At 44.8% G+C, this 8,261-nt stretch overlaps 1 pseudogene; it reads right to left on the reverse strand.

Moving 5' to 3' along the window:
- Window positions 1-6,982: 6,982 nt before the first annotated feature.
- LOC126189096 (5S ribosomal RNA) lies at window positions 6,983-7,100 on the reverse strand (annotated as a pseudogene).
- Window positions 7,101-8,261: the final 1,161 nt, after the last annotated feature.

Consider the following 8,261-nt stretch of genomic DNA (forward strand, 5'->3'; position numbering starts at 1 on the left):
AACTTTTCTAGGATTATGTGGTGAGTTTAGACTGTTCATCCTTTCCACTATTTCGCACATATTTTCCGTGTTTGACTTGCGAAATTCATAACCTACTATAAAACCGTTTCATGGCAGGAGCATGGATTTTGCATCGTTCAAGAGAAAGAATAAAGCATGTATTAAGACATACTACACCCGATAATTGACCCACAGGGTCCGAACTGCATCTTGTAATTAATCAAACACGGAAAGTTGTGACTGAAGGCGTTTTTTAATTCGTACTTCCAGTGTATAGCTCAGAATTTTGGGCTGTCTGAGCCCCGTTCTGTGTGACAAGACTGCTTCCCGCTTATGTGTTTTTATTCAGAACACATTTGGTTTAATTACAGTTCACTGTCTGTTATTGGTCTCCCTGCTGTAGGTAACATATTCGAAGTCTCCACAGTCCGAAGAATAGAAGATTATCAGGTGAGATCGTTACTATCTGCTTGTAGCGGAAACGCTGACAGGCAGAAATCTCTCACTTTCAACCAGCCAAGCACCTACAGAATTAACAGAAAATCCTCAAGTCTACTATCGTATTTAACACTATGGATAACTTTGACAGAAATCTGTAACTCTGTAACACTCACACTGGTTGGAACTATTTTTCATCGAAAGAGAGACAAAATTTGGGTTTAGTCATTCATTAGTAATCTCGCATCAGTCGTTGGAGTTCAAGTTATCTGCAACTCCAATTATGATACGGCGGGACTAAGTCATTCGTTTCAACAGTAAGCTCTATGTAATACAACATGAAACTTCCTAAAAAAAAATCTGTTTGCATGAACGAAGTATAAAACAAACATCTGAAGAAGGCAAAAATCACATTATGTAAAAATGGTAGCTCTCTTCTGCTAGATCAAGAGGCTATTCTGCCCAGTATATTTCAGTGTCAAAATAACAAGCATTTACCATAAGTGAACAGTTTTCGTCCTTTTGCATCCACACGTACTTCGTGAGACAAAAAATGGTTCAAATGGCTCTGAGCACTATGGGACTCAACATCTGAGGTCATCAGTCCCCTAGAACTTAGAACTACTTAAACCTAACTAAGCTAAGGACATCATACACATCCATGCCCGAGGCATGATTCGAACCTGCGACCGTAGCGGTCGCGCGGTTCCAGACTGAAGCGCCTAGAACCACTCGGCCACAACGGCCGGCACTTCGTGAGACCATGTAGCACATATCTGGCACTTTATTCAGTCTCCTTTCTTGAAAGATTCTGGCGACTAAAGTTTCAGACCGTAAAATCCGCAAGGACTGTTCTCATTATCGTCTTCAGTCACAACTTGCTGTAAGCCATCACTCGATTCACTCAACTAGAGAGCATGTTCCATACTTGCTCTACCCCTCCTTTCATCCTCCATTTTCAATCCGCGTTTAGCCTTCGTCACTTTATGGTTCATGATAGATGCAAAATGCATTGGTTCTGTTCCTACCTTCTTTGACTTCTTCTTGGACATTCTTCCTACTGGGCAAGAAATGATTGCATTGAAATGCGAAGTCTTCTGATGAACAAAGGAGGAGGATCCTGCCAAAGGGCACTCAGGTTGAGGCTGGGAAATTTGAGGAATCTCCGAAAGATGACACGATGACACAACGGAAATGTCTGCCTGGAAATGAACTGGGAACAAATTAGTCTCCAGGAATGGCTAACGAGTTTAAAAGGGATTATTAAGCGCATTTAATTCATTTAACACCATTTTAAACGGTGGTAGCTTTACTCGAAGCTATAGAAAACAGTTCTCCAAAATTAAATTTGTTGATTTCACCTTGTGGTGTCGTACGCATGTAACTTGTTGCAGAATGATGGTAGAAAACTTCCAGCGTTTTGGAAAGCTGGAAGCTGAAGGACTTGCGTCGTGTGATGTTGAAGGCAGATCATCTATCTCTCATTCTGGCGATAATTTTCCAAGCACTGGGGAGAACAATGAGAGCTGTGGCTATGCAAAGTTAGAAGACACTTTCCAGGTCAGCATTTCTTCTGAAAGTGTTCGAGCCACATTAGAAAAACATCCTCCTTCACATAACCATGGTCAGAGATGGTGGCTTATGAACCCGCTGGTAAAAGATGTTTGTGCACCCTTCTAAATGAAACATCTTTGAAAATAGCAAAGACAGGAATAAAAACGCCACTAGCACTACAGAAAACTATAACCAGTGGCATTTTTTCCACTCTCTTCACTACTTCACCGGTACCTTTTGTTCCCACTATTTTAGGCGGGGAATTATTGAGGGGCAAACTGTCTCGTCAACATTAGAGATGAGATGAGGCTTGCTACAAACTCCAGTCTACTTAGACAGATCCCGACACAAGTGGAAAAACTTAGCCACAGCATGCTTATTCGTCTCCTTAGCTCTAGTTTTTGACAAGCTTTGTGGTTTTTGGAGAGATAAATCATTAGGTCTCTTCCCAAACCTAGTAAACCATTCTTTACCTGCAATCATATTTTCGATGCCCCAGGGATGCTTTAAGTTACTTTCCGTTGCATAAGTAAATGCTGCTCTTTGAATTTGTTCAGTGCAGCCAAAACCTCTTGCAGCTAAGTCTTCCAGCCTAAAACTTAAATCATCCTCTCCTTCTGGGGTAAATACAGTAGGATGACAAGCTGGTCTACAAGGTTTCTTTTCTCCTATTGCCGAATCATATTTTGAAATAGTTACTCGATCTTTAAGTGTCGAATAAGGAGTTTTGAACAATGCATAGCTACTCTCATACGTCTCCGCTCTTAACACTCATTACTGCTTGTTTCATATCTTCCTCAGGCCATAAAGCACTTGGCTTTATCCCTTTGTACGTACAGACCATCCGAAATATACCAAAGAAAGATATTCGATAGAATTTCGCATTATAACACAATTAAACTAGTAATTTGACTGAAGCGACATTATCACACATGCAACGGGTGAAATAGCCACATTTGCAGACATTTGGATTGAAGATCCAAATCAGATGTTTCTGGAAAAATCCGGTAATATTTGTTGATACAGACACTGCATAAGCTGTGTTCTTATACAAGTAACAATAAGAGTTTAAAATTTCACGTGATTGTGCATGGTACGCCTTAATTTGTTAGATTGCATTCCTTAACTACGGAAATAATCCATCACAATTCGCTTACCTCAGAGTTTCAATAATGCAACAGAAAACACAAGTCAAAACGAGAAAGAAGTAACTTCGTAAAATGAGTTAAGCATTGTAAATAAATGTAATATAAGTTAGTTTCAAGTGCAATGATAATATAAACGATTATCAAATGAAAAGATACGAAGGACAATCTCTGGCACAATAGAAAAGAATCTCTTAGACGCTCACCTAACTGTCTCAGAGATGGAGAAAAAGCCGCCATGAATCAACGGCCACCTGAAGACTGCTTCAGGTTTCGATGTAGAATATTCGTGCAGAATCAACGAAAGCCGCAAAATACACACACACTCAAAATTTTTATTTTCGTTTAGGACATTTGACAACATTGTCTAAAAAATAAATTAAGTTAGTTCCATTTCCCCAGTACGACCACGGTTTTCTGGAGGTTTGCCTTGGTCATCAGGTAAGCGTCGGAATTAGAAGTCCCCACCTTCCCATGTTTTCGGAACTTGGATTCCCCCTGTCCTAGTACAAGTCTATTCGGATGTTTGGTTGAAAAGAGCGAAGTTCTCTTAAGAGTTGGGAATGAATGACAAAAGGGAAATTCAGTTTATGATGATAAAAAATTCTACCCCTTTAAGCTTCTAGGTTCAACTTACTTCATTTATTTTGTTTATACGTCCCACTCGTAAATTGTCTGATGATAGTCTAACAAGCTGAAAACAAGATCTTGATAAATAAATGCTAACAGAACAGCAACTTCAGCATGACTCTTTGCTCTTCAGTGGAGTATGCTCTTGTTTGAGATTTCCTGGTAGATTAAAACTATTCGCCGCAACAAGAATCGAACCTGGGATCTTGCCTTTAGCGGACACTTGCTCCACCTACTGAGATATCCAAGCACAACATGCGACCCCCTTACAGGTATGAGGTGAGCTGCACGCCGAAGTAAATCTCTGCGGGCGATATGTGAAGCGAGTCAGTCTGTAGACCACTTCCCCCGGGAGAAGGAAGGTCCCACGTTCGGGTCCCAGGCCCGGCACAAGAAACAACTGCTTGTATACTTTTTGAACGTTGGATATGGCACCACACTATCACGAATCCATGGGACAGACTGTTAACTTGATTATTCATTTCCCAACATAAATCCTCACGTGGGGATGTACAGGAGTTGGACAAAATAAGAGAACACCACGAGAAATGCAGGCTTGATCATCAGCGTAGATGCTAGGCAAGTCTGCAGGTGGCGCTGTTGTATTTGATCACGAACTACACCTGTTCAATGCCATCAGTACCTTGCAGGAGTCAGTCGCGGTCAGAACAGTGTTCTGTGCAGTTACGAGTGCATTATGTCGGAGCTAAGTGAATTCAACGTGGGCAAATTGTTGGTGCTGCAGAAACAAAGGTAGTCGAAGTGTTTGGTGTTTCAGGAGCCAGAGTATCGAAGATTTGTACCGCATACACGGAAAGTGGAAAAATAACATTTGCTAAGTCACAATGCGGACGAAAGTGTGTGTTGAGTAATCGTGACAGACAGTCAGTCAAGAGGACTGAAACCTGGTGGTAGTCAAGGGAAGGCAGGATTCGGTTACAATTGTGGACGGGGCCGTAATCAGTTACTATTGGTTGCCTTTTACAATTACACACAATTTTAAACCAGTAATTGCAGACTCAACAATAGTGTAAATAATAGTGGCTCAAAATGGTTCAAATGGCTCTGAGCACTATGGGACTCAACTGCTGTGGTCATTAGTCCCCTAGAACTTAGAACTACTTAAACCTAACTAACCTAAGGACATCACACACACCCATGCCCGAGGCAGGATTCGAACCTGCGACCGTAGCAGCAGCGCGGCTCCGGACTGGAGTGCCTAGAACCGCACGGCCACCGCGGCCGGCAAATAATAGTGTTTTCAGTGAATTACAATATAGCAAATCACCATTAAAGGCAGGTACAACAGATAATGTTTTAAAAGCAAGCCACTCTGATCTGGGCATAAGGCCTAACACGCCAGGAATGGCAATAAATTAAGAATTGTTTAAAACTCGCTGCAACTTACAAATTACAGGTATTGAAATATTAAAGGCAAGTCGCCACAAACAACAGACGGTATCAGATGCCAGGATGGCAGTAAATAAGGTTTTAAGCCTTACTACTAAAATACAAATACCAAATAAAATGCCGGCCGCGGTGGTCTAGCGGTTCTAGGCGCTCAGTCCGGAGCCACGCGACTGCTACGGTCGCAGGTTCGAATCCTGCCTCGGGCATGGATGTGTGTGATGTCCTTCGGTTAGTTAGGTTTAAGTAGTTCTAAGTTCTAGGGGACTGATGACCATAGATGTTAAGTCCCATAGCGCTCAGAGCCATTTGAATCAAATAAAATTTTTAGGCAAATGACTGCAATCGCGGCTGAAGGCCTACATGCCAGGAGCGGCAATAATATTTTTTAAAAAAATTTGAAATCTGCTGTGAAACAGCAAATACAATAGCAAAAGTTAATTAAGAAAAACAAGCAACTCATCCCGACAGGGCTCCAGGAATCGACCTCTGAGAAGGTGCGGCAGCAAACACTTCCACGAGTTATGAGATAGGCGTCCAAGAGTTGCTTTCACTTCACAAGATGGTAACTCAGACTAGTGGCAGTCTAACGAATGACTAGTGATAATCTTGCTGAAGCTACCTGACGTCCGATAAACCAAATGCAACGATGGAACAATAGGCCAAAGTCGGAACTGGCGGTCTGCACTACGTCCCCAGAATACTGTGCTTAGAGTGCCGGGAACAAGAAAGGAACCACTACCACCAGAGTAATGCCCACCCTGTTGGCCGTGCAGTCTAACGCACGCCTTTCCGGGAGGGAAGAAGCGCCTTGTCCCAGGCACGAATCCGCCCGGCGGACTTTTGTCAAGGTCCGGTGAGCCAGCCAGTCTCTGGATAGTTTTAAGGCGGTTTTCCATCTGCGACGGCGAATGCGAGCTGGTTCCCCTTATTCCGCCTCAGCAACACTATGTCGGCGATTGCTGCCCAAACAAGTTCTCCATGTACGCGTACACCACCATTACTCTACCACGCAAACATAGAGGTTACACTCGTCTGGTGTGAGACGTACCCTGGGTGGTCCACCGGGGGCCGAACCGCACAGTAACCCTGGGTTTGGTGTGGGGTGGGGGAGGGGTGAAGTGGACTGCGGTAGTCATCGTGGGGTTGTGGACCACTGCGGCTGCGGAGCCTCTCCGTCGTTTCTAGGCCCCCGGTTAGCATACAACTTATGTACAACATACAACCACCCCCAGAGTAGATTAACAATAAGAAGTCGAGGAAAGCTGATCAAATCTGCCTTCCCCATGCACTCCACTCACTGCTCTTCGCCTCGCCGACACTATGAGCAGCAACACGAACCCAAGTCACTGGAGAATAGCGAGATATCACAATGGTGGAGGTTTCTCTATTTGAATTGCAATGCACTCATCTTAAAGTTTGCTGGATCCGGCTTACGACGAGGTCGTGCACCCTCGTGACCACAGCCATTCCATCCGGCAGTCCATGCACGCCACCAGCGGTCCCAGCATGTCCTCGCACTGCGCGGACCTGGCTCCTCCTCAGTCCCCAACCTAACTGGCCCACTCACACGACCTGGACAAACAACTACGTCGCCCCAAAGATAGCACTCCGTCGGCAGGCCACAAGTGGCCCATCGGGACCAGCCGACTGCCGTGTCATCCTCAGCTGAGGATGCGGATAGGAGGGGCGTGTGGTCAGCACACCGCTCTCCCAGTCGTTAGGATGGTTTTCTTTGACCGGAGCCGCTACTATTCGGTCGAGTAGCTCCTCAATTGGCATCATGAGGCTGAGTGCACCCCGAAAAATGGCAACAGCGCATGACGGCCCGGATGGTCACCTATCCAAGTGCTGGCCACGCCCGACAGCGCTTAACTTCGGTGATCTGACGGGAACTGGCGTATCCACTGCGGCAAGGCCGTTGCCCGCCCCAAAGATAGGGGAACAGTTATTACATGTCGATAACCGCCACTGCTGCCACTGGCGGACAGGGAACGCTTGCGAAACCGAGAGGCGCCAGGCAAGATTAGGAAAAAACAAACAACCACAACCATGCCAACTAAACGATAGGTCTGGTCTCCAACAGAGGGCCTAAACCTACAAACAACACCAACCGGAGCCGCAGCAGGGCTCAAGGAATATGACGAAAAGTAAGAGGACGAAAGCTGCAAAAGACTGCAGCACCCAATTTCGAACTGGTGAACCCTATCAGCACCAAATCAACGCAAATTGCACGTCGAGCAGGAATTCCAAAACCAGAGTCAGCAAGAAACAACATTATTCAAAAGCTCTGTAGTACTACCTGGGGAGCAACGGCCTCCACTCTCCGCACCTCCTTGATGCAAAAGTCAGTCACAGGAAAATGTGGTGCCGAACCTATAAAACCGGGACTATGCGGCAACGGAAGAATGGTTTTTTCTTCAGATGAGTCTTGTTTCACACTGTTTCCAACTTATGGTCGAGTTTACATCTGGCGTATGCCATACCAAGCCTATGATGCAGACTGCTTGCTGACAAGAATGAAACACACCGGGAGTTCGGAAATGATTTGGGCAGCCATATCGTGCTACTCCGTTACTCTGCAAGGTCACGTTACTGCAAGGGATTATATGTCCATCAGGTCCATTCCATGGTACAATACTTGTTCTGTAAGGTTGATTCTGCGTTCCAGTACGACAGGGACCCTGTTCACACAGCTCACATCGTCCAGGACTCGTTTTGTGAACGCGTCACACCTGGCCACTACAGTCACCAGATCTCAGTGGTATTGAACCTTTATGGTCTACTTTGGTGAGAAGGGTGTGTGACCGCTATTCACCTCCATCGACATTACTTGAACTAACCGCTATTTTGCTTGAATAATGGTACAAGATCCTTTCGAAAATCGTGCAGGACCTCTATTTATGAATACGAAGACGACTGCGAGCTGTTTTGAATGCCACCGGTTTTCCTACACCATATCAGGCACGGTAATGTCCTGTATTTGTGGTATTCCATACTTTTGTCCACGCCCTGTAAGTCTGGTGGATGGATGTGGATAGTATTTCTAGAGTATACTGTTTCTATTGATCCGCAGTGGACAATTAT

The sequence above is a fragment of the Schistocerca cancellata genome, chromosome 5, assembly GCF_023864275.1.
Source record: "Schistocerca cancellata isolate TAMUIC-IGC-003103 chromosome 5, iqSchCanc2.1, whole genome shotgun sequence".
In the NCBI taxonomy this organism is placed as follows: Eukaryota; Metazoa; Arthropoda; class Insecta; order Orthoptera; family Acrididae; genus Schistocerca; species Schistocerca cancellata.